Here is a 21,639-nt window from a genome sequence, read left to right as displayed (position 1 = left end):
TAAGTAAGGTTTTTTTTTCTTCCAGCTTACTGCAAGATTTTTCATCTTTCATTTTCCAGCTTGAAAATGACATGCCTGGGTGTTTTTCGTTTGTTTTGTATTGTTGTTGTTGGCATTTATCTGGGCCTCCTAGATCCTTGGTTTGTTATATGACATTAATTGGTGAAATTCTCAGTCCTTATGACTTCCAAAATTTCTTCTATTCCTTTCCCTTTCTTATTCTAATATTCCCCTTACAAGTATGTTATAACTTTTGTAGTTGTCCCTCAGTTCTTGGATACTCTGTTCAATTTTGTATTCTTTTTTCTCCTTGCTTTTCAGTTTCAAAACTTTTACTAACATATTGTCAAGTTCAGAGATTATTTCCTGAACTATGTCCTGTCTACTAATGAACCCATCAAAGGCATGCTTTGTTACTGTTACAATGTTTTTATCTCTAGCATTTTTTAAATTCTTTCATAGAATTTCTGCCTCTCTGCTTACATTACCCATCTGTTCTTGCATGTTGTCTACCTTTTCTATTAGAGCCTTTAATATATTGGTCATAGTTGTTTAAAGTCTCAGTCTGAATATTTCAACATTCTTACTATATCTGAGTCCAGTTTTGATTCTTGCTGTTCTTCAAACTGTTTTTTACCTTTTAGTTTGCTTTGTAAGTTCTTCTTGAAACCTGGACATGATGTACTGGGGAAGAGAAGCTCCAGTAAAAAGGATGTTTAACTGTGATGTAGTGTTAAGGTGTGGGAGGAGGGGAATTGTTCCATTATCCTATCAGTAGGTCTCAGTCTTTTGGAGAGCCTGTGCTCCTGGGATATAAACTTCACAAGTGCTTTTCAGTTTTTTTCTTCCCCTTAGGTGAGACAGGATGGCTAGAGAGAGCTGGAGTTGGGTAGTTCCCTTCCCCAGGTCTGTTAGGCTCTGATAAAGCCCAGTTCACATTAGGCTCTGGTGACAAAGTTTCTCTTGAAGGCAGGCCTTGTTAAAAAGAACAGCTTGCAAGGGATGCCTGGGAGGCTCAGTTGCTTAAGCATCCAGTTTGGCTCATGATCTCGTGATTCATGAGTTCGAGCCCCTCATCAGGCCATGTGCTGACAGCTCAGACCCTGGAGACTGCTTAGGATTCTGTGTCTCCCTCTTTCTCTGCCCCTCCCCTGCTCATGCTCTGTCTCCCTCTCTCAAAAATAAATAAAAACATTAAAAAAAAAAAAAAACTTTAAAAGAACAACTTGCTCTGGCCTATTTAAAATTGACTCCTTTTCCCCCTCCTCCTGCCAGAAGCCTGAGAGAATCTTTCTCCAGTCTTCACTGTTAGAATCTGGGAGAGCTCTTGGAACTAAAATGCAAAAAAAGTGTAAGGGAGCCTCACTATGACTGCACCCTTCTGGAATTTTTAGCTCTCAGACTTGTCCACATGGAGCTTGTAGCAACCCATTAATTAATTTAGGTTTCCTACCTTGGCAGTGGTTCCCATGGAAGTGTCTGCTCTTGACTTCCTAGTTAGGTAAGTTGAGATTCTCTGTGTCTTCCTCTCTGTCTCCAATTTTAGGGGCAGTGATTTGCCCTGTGACCTCACTTTTCGTGTGGAAGAGTTGTTGATTTTCAGTTTGTTCACCTTTTTACTTGATGTTAGGATAGAGTATGACCTTCCAAGCCCCTCACATACTGAGTGGAAACCTAGTAAGCTTCTACAACTTTGTAAAATACAACTTTTAAAACTCCAGGTAAGGCAGACACAGTACATTTTTATGGGCTTTAAGAAGCCTTTTCCTACCATAAGGAACAACTGGGCAAGTGACCGGAAGACACTGAAGTCTTGTCAAGAGGTGTTCACCACAGGCATGAAAATCCTGGAGCTCCGAGACAGCTGTACCTTTAGAAACCAAAAACAAAACAAAACAAAAATTAGGGGCGCCTGGGTGGCTCAGTCGGTTAAGCGTCCGACTTCAGCCAGGTCACGATCTCGCGGTCCGTGAGTTTGAGCCCCGCGTCGGGCTCTGTGCTGACAGCTCAGAGCCTGGAGCCTGTTTCAGATTCTGTGTCTCCCTCTCTCTGACCCTCCCCCGTTCATGCTCTGTCTCTCTCTGTCCCAAAAATAAATAAACGTTAAAAAAAAAAAAATTACCTTTATTTGTGGGTTTGCTCAGAAATCTCAGGGAACCTGCAGGTGCCAATAGGGAAGCCTTCAAGTTGCTGGATAGTAGAGTTCATTTATCAACACACTTAAACACATGTACCACTGGTGCTTACCGGGCTTCTTCCTCCCTCCAAAAAACAAAAAAAGAAAGAAAGAAAGAAGGATGTTTAACTGTGGAGAGGAACCTGACAAACTGGCCTTTTAAAAAAGCCATCCACACTTCTGGGGAAGATGGCAGAGTAGGGCGATCCTGAGCTCACCTCATCCCACAGACACAACCAGATAACACTCACATCAGTGTAAATAACCCAGAAAACCACCTTGAAGACCGGTAGAACAAACTCTCCATAGCTAAATGTAGAGAGGATGCCACCTCAAAGAGCATAGGAAGGGCAGAGATACAGCCCAGAGCTAATGGAAACCACCAGACTACCCACTGGAGAGAGGGACACCACAGGTACAGAGAGGGGAGTGAAACATTCACACCAGGGATCCCACAAGGGAAAAAAGAATCCCTATAACATTTGGCTTTGTAAGCCAGAGGGACTGAACTGTGTGAGTTCTTACAACCAAGCAGGTCTGAAAACCTAGAACTTTAAAAATCAGTGGGCTTGGCTCAAGGAGAGCTGAGGGCAAGGGGAAACTGAGTCTCTGCCCTAAAAGAGCACACAAAACAGCCCCATAGAAAGACAGCACAGAAGAAGCAGTTCAAAACCCCCCTGTGGTATATAGGAGGGATATTTGTTTACTGGTCTCAGAGCATGTTCCATAGAGGCAGGGACACTTGGGAGGCTTCTCCAAAAACAAATGAGCCATTTCTGTCCTCAGCCCCCTAAGAGGACCTACCAACACTCCCTACCTAACTTGCTACCACTGCCCCCCACCCCTGCATTCTGCAGACATGCCCCCTCCGGCCAGGCCTCTGCTTCAGGTTTCCCTTCTATAGCAGACCCGCATAAACCTTGCTGCCAACTGGTGTGGATCTGCCCCCTCCAACCACTCTTGGCCCAATCCACCTAAAGCAGTGCCCCAAGCCTGGCAGTGTGAAAGCAGCCATCCCAAAGTGGCCCCTGCCCCAGGGACAGGGATAGATAACTTCACGCACCAGTCAGACTGTGGCTCCTGCAAAGAGCTGGGGACAGACGGCTGGCCTGACTGCAGGCTCAACTCACTAATGAAAGCCTCTCATTGGAGGAAAAAGGAAGAGCCCTGCAGTTCCATGCTACTGCATCCCTGGCAAACACCTGGCCTGACACAGCTCAAGCACAAGGAGTCCCCAGACTAGCCCACTGACAGCACAGGAACCAAACACTGCCCACAGCAAGCAAAGAGACCCACTGGACATGACTAAACTGAAGGCAACATCAGCTCAACAACAACAGCAGGGCACACACAACACATATGGGAGACACCCCTGAAGTGCCAAGTAATGGTACCTCTTCTTAATAAGGCCACTATTTTCAAGAGCAAGAGATGTAGCTGAGTTTCCTAACACACAGAAAAAGACAAAGGGAGTTAGATAAAATGAGGAGACAGAGGCATATGTCCCAAATGAAAGAACAGGACAAAACCATGGCAAGAAGCCTAAGCAAACTGTAGGTAAATAACATGCCTGATAGAGAATTTAAAACATTGATCTTAGAGATAACTCACTGGACCGAAGAAAAGAGTGGAGGACCTCAGTGAGACTCTTTGCAATGAGATAGAAAACATAAAAGAACCTATCAGAGATGAAGAAATCAATAACAAAAGTACACTAAAGGGAATAAATAGATTAGATGAAGCAGAAGAAGAGATCGATTGACAGAGTAATGGAAAGAATTTGAGAATGGGAAAAATGATACAAAGTGGAAATAGGGAACCCAGGGACACCATTAACTATAATAATATTCTCATTACAGGGATCTCAGAAGAAGAGAAAGTAAAGGGGACAGAAAATTTATTTAAAGAAATAATAGTAGAAAACTTCCTGAAACTGGAGAAGAAAACAGAAATCCAAATCCAGGAAGCACAGAGAGTCGACAACAAAATAAACCCAAGGGTGTCCACACCAAGACATGCAGTAATTAAAATGGCAAAAAGTAGTTATAAGGAACAATTTTAAGTGCAACAACAGAGTGTCCGGGTGGGTCAGTAAGTTAAGTATACTAACTCTTGATTTCAGTTCAGGTCATGATCTCATGGTTCATGGGATCAAGCCACAACCATGGAGCCTGCTTGGGATTCTCTCCCTCTCTCTCTCTGCCCATCCCCCCCCCCCCATGAACAATTTTTTAATTAAAAAAATAATAAAACAAGAGAAAGATGTTTGGTACAAGGGAAATCCCATAAGTTTATCAGCTAATTTTTCAGCACAAACTTCACAGGCCTGAAGGGAGTAGCATGATATTTTCATTAAAAATGCTACAATCAAAAGACATATGATGACGGAATGGATAAAAAGCAAGACCCGTCCGTATGCTGCCTTCAAGAGACAGCTGAAATGATTCAGACCTAAAGACACATGCAGACTGAAAATGAAGGGATGGTGAAGCATTTAACATGCAAACAGATGGGGGGGGGGGGGAAGCCAGAGTAGCAATACTTATATCAAATAAAATAGACTTTAAACCAAAGACTGTAACAACAAGACACAAAGCAGGACACTGTATGACCATTCAGGGGACAATCCAATAAGAAAATATGACAATTGTAAATATTTATTCACCAAACCTGGCAGCAGCCAAATACATGAAGCTGTTAATAACAAACATAAGGAAGTAACTGATAGTAATACAATGATAGGAAAGGACTTTAACACCCCACTTACATCAATGGAAAAGTCATCCAAACAGAAATACAAGGAAACAGTGGCTTTGAATGATAGAGTAGAGCAGATGTGTCTAATATATAAATTCAGAACATTCCATTCTAAAACAGAAGAATACATATTCTTTTAAAGCACACATGAAGCATTCTCCAGAAGAGATCTCCTATTAGGCCACAAATTAAGTCTTAACAAATTCAAAAAGATCGAAGTCATACTGTGCATCTTATCCAACCACAACACTATGAAAACAGAGATCAACCACAAGAAAAAAACCTGGAAAGGACACAAATGCATGGAAATTAAATGGCAAGTTAGTAAACAATGAATGGGTCAACGAAGAAATCAAAAAGGAAATCAAAAAATACATGGAGACAAATGAAAATGGAAAAGCAATGATCCAAAATCCTTGGGATGCAGCAAAAGCTATTCTATGAAGGACGTTTATAACAATACAGGCCTACTTCAAGGAGAAAAATCTCAAGTGAAGAACCTAACCAGACACCTAAAGGAGCTAGAAAAAGAACGAACAAAGCCCAAAAGCAGTAGAAGGAAGGAAATAATATAAAGATTAGAGCAGAAATAAACAAAATGGATACTTAAACAATAAAACACATGAACAAAACCAGGAGATGGTTCTTTGAAAAGATCAACAAAATTGATAAGCCTTTAGCTAGACTCATCAAAAAATAAATTTAACAATGAATGTTTTTATTTTTATTTTTATTTTTTTTAATGTTTATTTTTGAGAGAGCGAGCTCGAGCAGCGGAGGGGCAGAGAAAGGTGGGTAGAGGATCTGAAGCAGGCTGACAGCAGAGAACCTGATGTGGGGCTAAAACTCATGGACCACGAGATCATGACCTGAGCTGAAGTCAGACACTTAACCGACTAAGACACCCAGGTGCCTCAAACATTAAAAAAAGTTTTTTAAAGAGAGAAGCTTAAAATAAACCAGAAATGAAAGAGGAGGAAAAAAAATACAACACCATAGAAATACAAAGGATTATAAGAGAATATTTTGAAAAATTATATGCCAACAAATTGGACAACCTCGACAAAATGAATAAATTCCTAGAAACATACAACCTCCCACAACTGACTCAGGAACAAATAGAAAATTTGAACAGGCCAATTACCAGCAATGAAATGGAATCAGTAATCAAAAAATTCCCAAAAACAACAGTCCAGGACCAGATGGTATCACAGGTCAATCCTACTGAACATTTTTTTTTAATGTTTTTATTTATTTTTGAGACAGAGAGAGACAGAGCATGAGCAGGGGAGGGGCAGAGAGAGAGGGAGACACAGACTCTGAAGCAGGCTCCAGGCTCTGAGCTGTCAGCACAGAGCCCGATGCGGGGTTCGAACTCACAGACTGTGAGATCATAACCTGAGCTGAAGTTGGATGCTAACCGACTGAGCCACCCAGGTGCCCCAATCCTACTGAACATTTAATTTTTTTTTTTAACGTTTATTTATTTTTGAGACAGAGAGAGACAGAGCATGAACGGGGGGGGGGGGGCAGAGAGAGAGGGAGACACAGAATCTGAAACAGGCTCCACGCTCTGAGCTGTCAGCACAGAGCCCGACGCGGGGCTTGAACTCACAGACCGTGAGATCATGACCTGAGCCGAAGTCGGACGCTTAACCGACCAAGCCACCCAGGCGCCCCCTTACTGAATATTTAAAGAAGAGTCAATACCAATTAATACCAATTAATACCAATTCTCAAACTATTCCAAAAAATAGAAGAGGAAGGAAAGCTTTCAAATCCATTCTATGACTCCCACATTACCCTATACCAAAACCAGATAAAGACACTGTCAAAAAAAAAAAAAACAAAAAAAAAAACTATAGGCCAATATCTCTGATGAATTAATTGCAAAAATCCTCAACAAAACATTAACAAACTGAATCCAGTAACACACACACACACACACACACACACACACAATTCACCACAATCAAGATTTATTCCTGGGATGCAAGGGTGGTTCGGTATTCACAAATCAATGTGATAAATCACATCAATAAACCAAAGGACAAAAACCATATGATCATTTTAATAGATGCAGAAAAAGCATCCATTCAAGTACACAAAGTACAGAATCCATTCAAGATAAAAACCCTCAACAAAGTAGGTTTAGAGGGAACATAACATAATAAAGGCCATATATAGAAAACCCACAGCTAACATCATACTTCAGTGGTGAAAAACAGAGCTTTTTCCTAAGGTCAGTAACAAGACAAGGATGTCCACTCTCACCATTTTCATTCAACATAAAACTGGAAGCCTAGCCAGCAATCAAAGAAAAGGAATAAAAGGTATCCAAACTGGTAGGGAAGAAGGAAACCTTTCATTATTTGCAGATGACATGAGACCACATACAGAAAACCTAAAGACTCCACCAAAAAAGCACTAGAACTGATACATGAATTCAATAAGGTCACAGGATACAAAATCAATATACAGGTATCTTGTTGCATTTCTACACACTAATAATGAAGCAGCAGAAAGAGAAATTAAGAAAACAACCACATTTATACCTGCACCAAAAATAAACAAAGTATCTGTGAATAAACTTAACCAAAGAGGTGAAAGACCTATACTCTGAAAACTACAAAACACTAATGAAAGAAATTGAAGATGACACCAACATTTGGAAAGATATTCCATACTGATGGATTAGGAGAACAAATATTTTTTTTTATTTTTTAATGTTTTTTAAAATTTATTTTTGAGAGAGAGAGAGACAGAGTGTGACTAGGGGAGAGGCAAAGAGGGAGAGAGATGCAGAATCTGAACCAGGCTCCAAGCTGTCAACACAGCCCCGATGGTGGGGCTCAAACCCACGAACCACAATATCATAACCTGAGCTGAAGCCAGATGCTTAACCAACTGAGCCACCCAGGTGCCCTAAATAAATATTTTTTAAATGCCTGTACTAACCAAAGCAATCTACAGATTTAATGTAATCCCATCAAAATACCACCAGCATTTTTCCAAGAACTAGAACAAATAACCCTAAAATTTGCATGGAACCACAAAAAACCCTGAATAGTCAAAACAATCTTGAAAAAGAAAAATGAAACTGGAAGAATCACAATTCCAGATTTGAAGTTATGCTACAAAGGAGTAGTAATCAAAAGAGTATGGTACTGGCACAAAAACAGACACACAGATAATGAAACAGAGAGCCCAGAAATAAACCCCAAGCTGATAAGGTCAATTAATCTTCAATGAAGGAAAGAAGAATATGCAATGGGAAAAAGACAGTTTCTTCAAAAAATATTGGCTAAACTGGACAGTTAAATGCAAAAGAATGAAACTGACCACTTTCTTACACCATACCCAAAAATAAAATCAAAATGGATTAAAGACCTGAATTTGAGACACGAAACCATAAAAATCCTACAAAAGAGCACAGGCAGTAATCTCTCTGGCCAAAGCAATGTTTTTCTAGCTATGTGTCCTGAGATAAGGGAAACAAAAACAAAATAAACTATTGGGATTTCATCAAAATAAAAAGCTTCTGGGGGCGCCTGGGTGGCTCAGTCGGTTAAGTGTCCGACTTCAGCTCAGGTCACGATCTTGCGGTCCGTGGGTTTGAGCCCCGCGTCAGGCTCTGGGCTGATGATTCACAGCCTGGAGCATGCTTCTGATTCTGTGTCTCCCTCTCTCTCTGCCCCTCCCCCGTTCATGCTCTGTCTCTCTCTGTCCCAAAAATAAATAAACGTTAAAAAAAATTTTTTTTAAATAAATAAATAAATAAAAAATAAAAAGCTTCTGCACAACAAAGGAGTCAATCAACAAAACTAAAAGACAACCTATTGAATGGAAGAAGTTATTTGCAATGACATACCTGATAAAGAGTTAGTATCCAAAATATGTAAAGAACTTATACAACTCAACACTAGAAAAAGTAATCCAATTAAAAATGGGCAGAAGACAGGGCACCTGGGTGGCTCAGTCAGTTAAGCATCCGACTTTGAAGGCTCAGGTAATGATCTTGCATTTCATGAGTTTGAGCCCCACATCAGGCCCTATGCTGACAGCTCGGAGCCTGGAGCCTGCTTCGGATTTTGTTTCTCCCTCTCTCTCTCTGCCCCTGCCCAGCTCACAATCTGTCTCTCTCTCCTCTCTCAAAAATAAATAATGTTAAAAAGAATTTTTTTAATGGGCAGAAGACATAAACAGGCATTTCTCCAAAGAATACATACAGATGGCCAACAGACACATGAAAAGATGCTCAACATCACACATCTTCAAGGAAATGCAAATCAAAACCACAATAAGCTATCACCTTCCCTATCAGATGTCTAAAATCAAAACCACAAGAAACAATTAGTGTTAGTATGGAGGTTCCTAAAAATATTAAAAATAGAATTACCATATGATCCAGTTATTCCAACACTAGGTATTTACCCCCAAAATACAAAAACAGTAATTCTAAAAGATATATACAACCCTATGTTTATTGCAGCATTATTTACAAAAGCCAAAATATGGAAGCAACCCAAGTGTCCATAGACAGATTAATGGATAAAGAAGTGGTATATACATACAATGGAATATTATTCAGCCATAGAAAAGAATGAAATCTTGTCATTTGCAACAACATGATGGACCTAAAGCGTATAAAGCTAAGTGCAGTAAGTCAGTCAGATAAAGACAAATACTATATGATTTCACTCATATGTGGAATTTAATAAACAAAAACAAATGACAAGAGAAATAAAAAAAAAACAGACTCTTAACTACAGAAAACAAACTGATGATTACCAGGGGGGATAGGTGAAGGGAATTAAATGTATATTTATCTTTATGAAAACTGAGTAAAGAATTGTTTAATTACTATATTGTCCTACTGAAACATATGATAACTATATTGGAAATTTTTTTTTAATTCAAAAAGCAATATGCCACATCTAAAAAATAATTTACAGTAATATAACCTTGCTATCATCATGAATAAGCAATTATAGAATGTGAAATGATACATATAAATTATTAACAATTAAATTATTTTTGTCTTTGTGTTTAACTTGGTCTCATTTTTATTTGTTATTTATTATTTATTTATTATTTTTTAATATGAAATTTATTGTCAAATTGGTTTCCATACAACACCCAGTGCTCATTCCAACAGGTGTCCTCCTCAATACCCATCACCCACCCTCCTCTCCCTCCCACCCCCCATCAACCCTCAGTTTGTTCTCAGTTTTTAAGAATCTCTTATGGTTTGCCTCCTTCCCTCTCTGTAACTTTGTTTTCCCCTTCCCTCCCCCACAGTCTTCTGTTAAGTTTCTCAGGATCCACCTAAGAGTGAAAACATATGCTATCTGTCTTTCTCTGCCTGACTTATTTCACTTAGCATAACACTCCCCAGTTCCATCCACGTTGCTACAAAAGGCCATATTTCATTCTTTCTCATTGCCACGTAGTATTCCATTGTGTATATAAACCACAATTTCTTTATCCATTCATCAGTTGATGGACATTTAGGCTCTTTCCATAATTTGGCTATTGTTGAAAGTGCTGTTATAAACGTTGGGGTACAAGTGCCCCTATGCATCAGTACTCCTATATCCCTTGGGTAAATTCCTAGCAGTGCTATTGCTGGGTCATAGGGTAGGTCTATTTTTAATTTTTTGAGGAACCTCCACACTGTTTTCCAGAGTGGCTGCACCAGTTTGCATTCCCACCAACAGTGCAAGAGGGTTCCCGTTTCTCCACATCCTCGCCAGCATCTACAGTCTCCTGATTTGTTCATTTTAGCCACAATGACTGGCGTGAGGTGTTATCTCAGTGTAGTTTTGATTTGTATTTCCCTGATGAGGAGTGACGTTGAGCATCTTTTCATGTGCCTATTGGCCATCTGGATGTCTTCTTTAGACAAGTGTCTATTCATGTCTTCTGTTCATTTCTTCACTGGATTATTTATTTTTTGGGTGTGGAGTTTGGTGAGTTCCTTATATAATTTGGATACTAGCCCTTTGTCCGACATGTCATTTGCAAATATCTTTCCCCATTCCGTCAGTTGCCTTTTAGTTTTGTTGATTGTTTCCTTTGCAGTGCAGAAGCTTTTTATCTTGATGAGGTCCCAATAGTTCATTTTTGCTTTTAATTCCCTTGCCTTTGGAGATGTGTCAAGTAAGAAATTTCTGTAGCTGAGGTCAGAGAGGTTTTTTTCTGCTTTCTCCTCTAGGGTTTTGATGGTTTCCTGTCTCACATTCAGGTCCTTCATCCATTTTGAGTTTATTTTTGTGAATGGTGTAAGAAAGTGGTCTAGTTTCATTCCTCTGCATGTTGCTGTCCAGTTCTCCCAGCGTCATTTGCTAAAGAGATTCTTTTTTCCATTGGGTATTCTTTCCTGCTTTGTTAAAGATTGGTTGGCCTTACCTTTGTGGGTCCAACTCTGGAGTCTCTATTCTATTCCACTGGTCTATGTGTCTGTTTTTGTGCCAATACCATGCTGTCTTGATGATTACAACGTTGTGGTAGAAGCTAAAGTCTGGGATTGTGATGACTCCCACTTTGGTTTTCTTCAAAATTACCTTGGCTATTCGGGGTCTTTTGTGGTTCCATACAAATTTTAGGATTGTTTGTTCTAGCTTCAAGAAGAATGCTGGTGCATTTTGATTGGGATTGCATTCAATGTGTAGATTGCTTTGGGTAGTAGTGATATTTTAACAATATTCTTCCAACCCATGAGCATGGAATGTTTTTCCATTTCTTTGTATCTTCTTCAATTTCCTTCATAAGCTTTCTATAGTTTTCAGCATACAGATCTTTTACATCTTTGGTTATGTTTATTCTTAGGTATTTTATGATTCTTGGTGCAATTGTGAATGGGATCAGTTTCTTTATTTGTCTTTCTGTTGCTTCATTAGTGTATAAGAATGCAACTGATCTCTGTACATTAATTTTGTATCCTGCTACTTTGCTAAATTCATGTATCGGTTCTAGCAGACTTTTGGTGGAGTCTATCGGGTTTTCCATGTAGAGTATCATGTCATCTACAAAAAGTAAAAGCTTGACTTCATCTTTGCCAATTTTGATGCCTTTAATTTCCTTTTGTTGTCTGATTCCTGATGCTAGAACTTCCAACACTATGTTAAAGAATGGCAGTGAGAGTGGACATCCCTGTCGTGTTCCTGATCTCAGGGGGAAAGCTCTAAGTTTTCCCCCACTGAGGATGATATTAGCTGTGGTCTTTTCATAAATGGCTTTTATAGTGTTTAAGTATGTTCCTTCTATCCTGACTTTGAGGGTTTTTATTAAGAAAACTGAATTTTGTCAAATGCTTTTTCTGCATCTATTGATGGGATCATATGGTTATGTTTTCTTTTATTAATGTGATGTATCACATTGATTGATTTGCGAATGTTGAACCATCCCTGCAGCCCAGGAATTAATCCCACTTGATCATGGTGAATAATTCTTTTTATATGCTGTTGAACTTGATTTGCTAGTATCTTGTTGAGAATTTTTGCATCCATGTTCATCAGGGATATTGGCCTGTAGTTCTCCTTTTCTGTGGGGTCTCTGACTGGTTTGGGAATCAAAGTAATGCTGGCTTCATAGAATGAGTCTGGAAGTTTTCCTTCCGTTTCTATTTTTTTGGAACCACTTGAGGAGGATAGGTATTATCTCTGCTTTAAATGTGTGGTAGAATTCCCCAGGGAAGCCATCTGGTCCAGGACTCTTATGTGGTGGGAGATTTTTGATAACTGATTCAATTTCTTTACTGGTTATGGGTCTGTTCACATTTTCTATTTCTTCCTGTTTGAGCTTTGGAAGTGTATGGATGCTTAGGAATTTGTCCATTTCTTCCAGGTTGTCCAGTTTTTTGGCATATAATTTTTCATAGTATTCCCTGATAATTGCTTGTATTTCTGAGGGATTGGTTGTAATAATTCCATTTTCATTCATGATTTTATCTATTTGGGTACTCTCCCTTTTCTTTTTGAGAAGCCTAGCTAGAGGTCTATCAATTTTATTTTTTCAAAAAACCAACTCTTGGTTTCATTGATCTGCTCTACTGTTTTAGATTCTATATTGTTTATTTCTGCTCTGATCTTTATCATTTCTCTTCATCTGCTGGGTTTGGAGTGTTTTTGCTGTTCTGCTTCTATTTCCTTTAGGTGTGCTGTTAGATTTTGTATTTGGGATTTTTCTTGTTTCTTGAGCTAGACCTGGATTACAATGTATTTTCCTCTCAGGACTGCCTTCACTGCATCCCAAAGCGTTTGGATTGTTGTATTTTCATTTTCATTTGTTTCCATATATTTTAAAATTTCTTCTCTAATTGCCTGGTTGACCCATTCATTCTTAGTAGGGTGTTCTTTAACCTCCATGCTTTTGGAGGTTTTGCAGACTTTTTCCTGTGGTTGATTTGAAGTTTCATAGCATTGTGGTCTAAAATTGTGCATGGTATGATCTCAATTCTTTTATACTTATGAAGGGCTGTTTTGTGACCCAGTATGTGATCTATCTTGGAGAATGTTCCATGTGCACTCGAGAAGAAAGTATATTCTGTTGCTTTCTGATACAGAGTTCTAAGTATATCTGTCAAGTCCATCTGATCCAATATATCGTTCAGGGCCCTTGTTTCTTTCTTTATTCTCTGTCCAGATGTTCTATCCATTTCTGTAAGTGGAGTATTAAAGTCCTCTGCAATTATCACATTCTTATCAATAAGGTTGCTTATGTTTGTGATTGTTTTATGTATTTGGGGGCTCCTGTATTCAGCACATAGACATTTATAATTGTTAGCTCTTACTGGCGGATAGACCCTGTAATTATTATATAATGCCCTTCATCTCTTGTTACAGCCTTTAATTTAAAGTCTAGTTTGTCTGATGTAAGTATGGCTACTCTAGCTTTCTTTTGACTTCCAGTGCATGATAGACAATTCTCCATCCCCTCACTCTCAATCTGAAGGTATCCTCAGGTCTAAAAAGAGTCTCTTGAAGACAGCAAATAGATGGGTCTTGTTTTTTTTATCCATTCTGATACCCTATGTCTTTTGGTTGAAGCATCTTGTTCATTTACATTCAGAGTTATTATAGAAAGATATGGGTTTAGAGTCATTGTGATATCTGTAGGTTTCATGCTTGTAGTGATGTCTCTGGTACTTTGTGGTCCTAGCAACATTTCACTCACAGAGTCCCCCTTAGTATCTCTTGTAGAGCTGGTTTAATGGTGATGAATTCCTTCATTTTTTGTTTGGGAAAACCTTTATCTCTCCTTCTATTCTGAATGACAGACTTTCTGGGTAAAGGATTCTCAGCTGCATGTTTTTTCTGTTCATCACATTGAAGATTTCCTGCCATTCCTTTCTGGCCTGCCAAGTTTCAGTAGATAGGTCTGCTACTACCCTTATGTGTCTACCTTTTTGTGTTAGGGCCAGTTTATCCCTAGTTGCTTTCAGAATTTTCTCTTTATCCTTATATTTTGCCAGTTTCACTATGATATGTCGTGCAGAAGATCGATTCAAGTTATGTCTGTAGGGAGTTCTCTGTGCCTCTTGGATTTCAATGCCTTTTTCCTTATCCAGATCAGGGAAGTTCTCAGCTATGATTTCTTCAAGTACACCTTCAGCACCTTTCTCTCTCTCTTCTTCTGGAATCCCTATTATATGGATATTGTTCCGTTTGATTGCATCACTTTGTTCTCTAATTCTCCCCTCATACTCCCGGATTTTTTTTATCTTTTTCTCAGTTTCCTCTTTTTCCATAATTTTATCTTCTAATTCACCTACTCTCTCCTCTGCCTCTTCAATCTGAGCTGTGGTCACCTCCATTTTATTTTCCACCTCATTTATTGCACTTTTTAGCTCCTCCTGACTGTTTCTTAGTCCCTTGATCTCTGTAGCAATAGATTCTCTGCTGTCCTCTATGCTTTTTTCAAGCCCAGCGATTAATGTCATGACTATTATTCTAAATTCTTCTTCCATTATGTAGCTTAAAACAGTTTTGATTGATTCATTAGCTGTCGCTACCTCCTGGAGTTTCTTTTGAGGAGAATTCTTCCGTTTTGTCATTTTGGCTAGTCCCTGTGGTAGCTCTAAACTGCAGGGCGCCTCCCCTGTGCTGTCCAAAGAAACTTGTGTTGGTTGGCGGGGCTGCAGTCAGACCGGATGTCTGCCCCCAGCCCATGACTGGGGCCACAGTGAGACTGGTGTGTACCTTATCTTCCCCTCTCCCAGGAGCAGGACTCACTATGGAGTGGTGTGGCCCCTGTCTGGGCTACTTGCACACTGCCAGGCTTGTGGTGCTGTTTTGATGGGATCTGGCCAACGGCGGATTAGACGGATTGTATCTGCAAGGTACTCAGGAGTGGGAGGGGCAGGCTTAGCTAGTTTGCCATCCGTGATCTCCTGTGGGAGGGGCCCTGCAGCACCTGGAGGGAGGCAGGCCCATTGGAGGGATGGATCCACGGAAGCACAGCGTTGGGTGTTTGTGTGGTGCAAGCAAGTTCGGTGATGGAAACTGGTTCCCTTTGGAATTTTGGCCTGGAGATGGGAGAAGGGGATGGCGTTTGCCAGCGCCTTTGTTCCCCAGCTGAGCTGAGCTCTGTCTTCTGGGGCTCAACAACTCTCCCTCCCATTGTCCTCTCGCCCTCCCCACTCTCTGAGAGCAGAGCTGTTGACTTTTAAAATTCCACATGTTAAGTCCCGCTGGCTGTCAGAACTCATGCAGTCTGGCCCCTCTGCTTTTTCAAGCCAGACTTCAGGGGCTCTGCCTTGCCGGGGGCGGGGGGGGGGGCTGCCCCTCCACTGCCCCAGCTCACTCCTGCCAGTCCATGTAGTGCGCACTGCCTCTCCGCCCATCCTACCCTCTTCCGTGGGCCTCTTGTCTAGCTTGGCTCCATAGAATCCATTCTGCTAGTCTTCTGGTGATTTTCTGGGTTATTTAGGCAGATGTGGGTGGAATCTAAGCGATCAGCAGAATGAGGTGAGCTCAGCGTCCTCCTACACCGCCACCTTTGACAATTATTTTAAAACCTTAAAAAAAAAAAAAAAAAAAACCTCAAGTCAGGAAACATTAATAGTCACTGTACTGTCTGCCACCTCTACATCCAGCCATACCGCAAGCCCTGTGAATCTAATCATGTAATAAAAGTCTTCTGTCCTCGCTCTGTCTCTGTCTCAAAAATAAATAAACATTAAAAAAAGAAAAAATTTTTTAAATGGGGTGCCTGGGTGGCACTCCATTCGGTTAAGCATCCGACTTCAGCTCAGGTTATGATCTCACAATTCGTGAGTTCGAGCCCCGCATCAGGCTCTGTGCTGACAGCTCAGGGCCTGGAGCCTGCTTTGGATTCTGTGTCTCCCTCTCCCTCCCTCTCTGCCCGCCCCCCCCCCCGCTCATTTTCTGTCTCAAAAATAAATAAACATTAAAAAAATATATTAAAAAAAAAAGGTCTTCTGTCCTCAGTAATACTGATCCTCCTCAGCAAAAAATATTCTCATCATATTCTCTGGTAAGATGAAGACCAGGCTACTTGAATTCTACTGATAGGTTTGTATGTCCCCAGGATTATGGTAGATCTCATCTAAGCTAATTTTAAAAAAGGTAAGGTCATTGACCATGAGAAGTTCAAAGTCCATTTGGAATGACAAAATAAGATTTAAATTTAATAAAAATTCTAAAGGCATAACAAAATAATTTTTCCAAAGACTAATATATATCTCAGTTTTGGGAAAGCAAGAAATAAGTTGAGATGAGAAAATATAACTTTCTAAAAAAAATCAAGCAAATTGCATTTTCTGAACAGGTATAGTTGTTTGGACTCCAAAACTCACACTCTTTCTTCTTCACTATATTATTTCTTTAACTACAGGAAAGCAAAGGTCTCACTGATTCCCTCTGGTGACATTGTAAGTGATCCCAAGATGTAAACTGAAGAAAACCTTAATATCAGTTTTACTTACCAAAGGGGGCCTCCCCAAATCAAATCATACAAGCAAAGACATTAAGAAATTATGCCACATTGTTTTAGTGAAAATGAATACCTATTTCCTATTTTTTTGATACAAACTTTTTGGAAATCAATATAATACATGCATATTGTAAATCCTAACTCCATGTCTGTGACAAGGAATCTGCCATAGGAATTCACCACAAAAGAAAACTGGCTTGCTAAAAAAAATTCCAAAAGTATGTACACCATAAAAAATGGTATTAAGGGCTTGGTAATTACAACACAACTACATGCACTTTCACTTACTAACTCTGCTACATCAGCTAGTTTTTGCTATATTAAGAAAATAAAATAAAATACAAACAAAAAAAACACACTCAAACGCAGGGGCTTCAAATCCACAAATATTTATTTAGCTCACAATTTGGTGGGCTGACAATTCGGACTGTACCCAAGTGATTTGTTCCTGGGGTCACTGCTGAGCTCACCAATGCATGAGATAGGTGGGGTGATAGCTGTTCAAGATGGCCTCTGTTGGGATGGCTCATCTCTCTTCTATGTGGTCCCTCGTCTTTCAGCTGGCTTGTCCAGATTTTCATCACAGCTGAGCATCCTTTAAGAAAGAAAGCCTAAGTATGCAGGTCTCTTGAGGCCTAGGGTCACAACTGACACAAAGTCACATGTGCTAGATTTTACAGGCAAAATCAACCTACCCAAATTTCAGGGGCAGAGAAATAGATTCCATCTCTTAACTGAAGAACATGCAATATCCTATTGTACCAGTTGTGAAGATCGGGAGGGATAGAGAATCATGACCATTTTAGCAATCTTCAGTACTGCATTTGGTTTCTGCTCCTCTTAGACTCATTCTGTTCAAAAATGAAGATGCTCAGCATTTACTTCATATAGCGACTTGGAATATTTGTAAGTATATCTTCCATATTTGGCCCTGGCCAAAAGTGATATATTTTAAACTCTGTTTCTATAAATAATTCAATCATGATATTCTTTATCTTCTTTAGTGTAGCTCCCATTAGACTATGAGTTTTATGTGACTAAGGATCAATCTATCTTGTTTTCTTCTAATGTATAGTCATTGCTTTTGCACTGAGTAGGTGTGAATGAATAAAGGAATTAATCCTTTATTAAACCAAAAACTAAGAAAGGACCTATCTCAATTAATTTCTATCTCCCATAACCTCTAGGTTTTTGCACATACATATTTAAGTCCTCTAAAAATAATTGTTAACTACATTTTTGTACGAAGCGCAGAAGGAGGACTTACTTACAGGTTAAGAATGCTGAAAAATATGTATACTTTCTTTATCCCACAGGATTTTTTAATGTGTGCAGGCTGCATATTTAAAAATATGTGTAGCCATCCCGGTGACATTTGAAACTTAACTAGCTGTCTGGAAATGTGTGCAACAGGCTGTAAACACTGACCTCACCACCTTGCATGGTAGAGGGAAAAAAAAAGATAAATATGACCTTATGTCTTTAAATACAACATATTATAGTGATTCTGCAATAACACCTCTACCCCAACGCCACAGTTAGTTGTAAACCGTGCTGCAACTCTGGGTCTCAGTTCAATATCATTATTTCATCAGCCGTTTTATTTATGATAGTCATCTTTTTACCTCCTGTTATAAAAATATGAAGGTTAATGCCCCTAAAGAACCTTTAATAATGGATCTATTAGAGTTTAATAGAATCTGTTAGCTTTAAATAAAAAAGCCTAGTTTCTTTATGCTACATTGTGGTTCCAATACCATAGAATTCAGAGGAATTCAATATTCTCTCTTACGCTACAAATACTCACTTCAATCAATAATATTATGGAATGATTAGCCAAAGATGACATATGCTGTGTAGAATATAAATTGGTTATTTCTCTTAAGGCTAATAAGCTGAGAAGGAAGTAGGCTTGGTGTGATAGCAAGGAAGGAACTGTTGGTGACATAAGGCCTTAAGTGTTAGATGGCTTGTGAAACTCTAAAAAGCCTAATTCCTGTTCAAGCCAGACCAAATGGTAAACAAAACCAAGTCTAGGCCATCTTAAAAACATCTCCATTTCTGGGGCACCTGGGTGGCTCAGTCGGTTAAGCGTCTGACTTCGACTCAGGTCATGATCTCACAGTTTTTAAGTTCAAGCCCCGCATCAGGCTCTGTGCTGTCAGCTTTGTGCCTGGAGCCCACTTGGAGTTCTGTGTCTCTCCTTCTGTCTCTCTGCCTCACCCCTGCCCAACTGTCTCTCTCTCTCTCTCAAAAATAAACATTAAAAAAAGTTTTTGTTATGAAAAAAATCTCCATTTCTGTCATTCCAGTGATTGCAGAGTGATCAATGTACCCTAAGAGAGTCTATTCCTTCAACAAAAATCTAATAAGTACCTTTTGTAAGATACACACTATTCTAGGCATTGTATACAACATGGCAAAAACTATCCTAATATTGCAGTGAAATTCAGAAAAGATTTGTAGATTAAGATATATACTGAAATATGTTACCTTCATGGGTATTGAACAAAGAACTTGGAGCCATTATGAAGTAATTTAGAAAATGCCAATTAGCAATTTTGGGAGGAAGGAGGTTGTAGTATATAAAGTCAGATGACATTATTTCTCAGTAAAAGCAGTCGTAGACAATACTGACCTTTGGATCCAATCTTATATAAAATGAAGTAGTGCCCCATTATCAACTATTAAAGACAGACTACAATTGACTAATATCAAACCTAATAATAAGTTTCAGTATACAATGGACCCTTGAACAATACAGGCTTGAATTGCAGGGGTCCACTTATACTTGGATTTTTTACAGTACTATTAATGTATTTCACTTCCTCATGATTTTTTATTATTTTTTAAAATGTTTATTTATTTTTTGAGAGAAAGGGAGAGAAGTAGGGAGAGAGGAAGAGAGAAAGACCAAGAAAGCACGCAGGGAAGGGGAAGAGAGAAAAGGGGACAGAGGTTTCAAAGCAGACTCTGTGCTGTCAGTGCAGAGACTGATCCGGGGCTCAAACTGATGAACCGTGAGATCAAGACCTGAGCTGAAGTCAAACATTTAACCTACGAAGCCACCCAGGTACCCCCCTTCCTTATAATTTTCTTAATAACATTTTCTTTTCTCTAGCTTACTTTATTTAACAACACAGTATATAATGCATATAAATACAAAATATGTTAATTGACTGTTTAGATTATTGGTAAGGCTTCCAGTCAACAGGTTATTAGTAGATAAGTTTTTAGGGAATCAAAAGTTATCTATGGCTTTTCAACTGCAAAGAGTTGGCACCACTAACACCAGTGTTGTTCAAGGGTCAACTGTAATTAAGTTATGATAGGAAAATGATACCTTTGCACTTCATTGTACTTTGATTTTTCAAATGTTGCTAAATACTCTTTTGGTCTACCTTGTTAATCGCTCTCAGTTTTTATACTTCACCTTTTCTTTAACTGATAAATAACATTTCAATAAAAATCCTTAAAACAGCAAATAAGAGGCAAATATTGTTCACATACAACATGTTCAGTGACACTGAAAGTATTATTGAGAACCAAATAATTTGGCTGAGAACCCAATGGCCAATAGCAGCCAAAAGAATGAACTATTATGCCAATATGCAATACAAAAATAGACTTTGGAATGTGAATGTTTTTACCTTAATAGGAAAAAAAAAAAGTACTGGTATATGAATAAGACTTAAATGTCTAATTCTAAAAACTGAAATCTAACATCAGAAAGAACTGCCATAAGTCTTACCCATTCATTATTACAAGTCTTATTTTTTTAAGCATGGAGATAATTCAATGCCTCCAGTGAATTTAATGTTTTATATATTTTCCATGAAAAAAAAAAAGGTTATTCCCCCTATTACTGAAATACGTCTTAGTTCTGATTTTTTGTGTATGCCTAATTACATTTTTAATGGTAGATCCTTTCCATGGATCTCCAAATTTGAGCAATAGGATAGAATGCAGCAACACACAAATGAGAGGCAAATAAGACAATTGCAAATCAAATAAAGGGTATGAGCAAAGTCAATGGTCAACAACTAGAAACCTATGTTAACATCAAAATGAGATAAAGCAGTCATTAAAAGCATGGCTTTAGAGTGAGAAAGATCTTTGATTTGAATCTTGTCTCTACTGACTGAACGACTTGGGAAAGTCACCTCACTAAAGTTCAATTTCCTTCGTCTACAAAATGGGGATAATATCCTGCCAGGGAACTTGCTCGCTCCGCACAAACACCCAACTCTGTGCTTCTGCGGAGCCAAACCTCCTGCAGTGGATCTGACTCCTTCCCACTGCCACAGGGCCCCTCCTGAAGGGGATCACCTAAGGAGAAGCGAGGTAAGCCTGCCCCTCCTGCCCCTGTGCACCTTGCCTACCCACCCCAGCTAATACGCCAGATCCCCAGCATCACAAGCCTGGCAGTGTGCAAGTAGCCCAGACGGGCCACGCCACCCCACAGTGAATCCCGCCCCTAGGAGAGGGGAAGAGAAGGCACACACCAGTCTGACTGTGGCCACAGTGGTGGGCCGGGGGCAGACATCAGGTCTGACTGCGACTCCGCCCACCAACTCCAGTTATACACCACAGCACAGGGGAAGTGCCCTGCAGGTCCTCACCATGCCAGGGACTATCCAAAATGACCAAGCGGAAGAATTCCCCTCAGAAGAATCTCCAGGAAATAACAACAACTAATGAGCTGATCAAACAGGATTTAAATAATATAACAGAAAGTGAATTTAGAA

General features: G+C 39.4%; 1 long non-coding RNA gene across 2 annotated transcripts; it reads right to left on the bottom strand.

Moving 5' to 3' along the window:
* Positions 1–17,264: 17,264 nt before the first annotated feature.
* LOC123590555 lies at positions 17,265–19,052 on the bottom strand. 2 transcript variants are annotated; one of them, XR_006708843.1, is made up of 3 exons: positions 18,163–19,052; positions 17,587–17,742; positions 17,265–17,486 (listed from the first exon to the last, which is right to left on the bottom strand). It is a non-coding gene; the product is annotated as an uncharacterized LOC123590555 (long non-coding RNA). The 2 variants fall into 2 exon arrangements; XR_006708842.1 differs by having other exon boundaries at positions 17,587–19,052.
* Between the last annotated feature and the right edge of the window lie 2,587 nt (positions 19,053–21,639).

Source organism: Leopardus geoffroyi, chromosome B4, assembly GCF_018350155.1.
Source record: "Leopardus geoffroyi isolate Oge1 chromosome B4, O.geoffroyi_Oge1_pat1.0, whole genome shotgun sequence".
NCBI classification, from domain to species: Eukaryota; Metazoa; Chordata; class Mammalia; order Carnivora; family Felidae; genus Leopardus; species Leopardus geoffroyi.
This window is presented reverse-complemented; position numbering and strand designations above follow the sequence as displayed.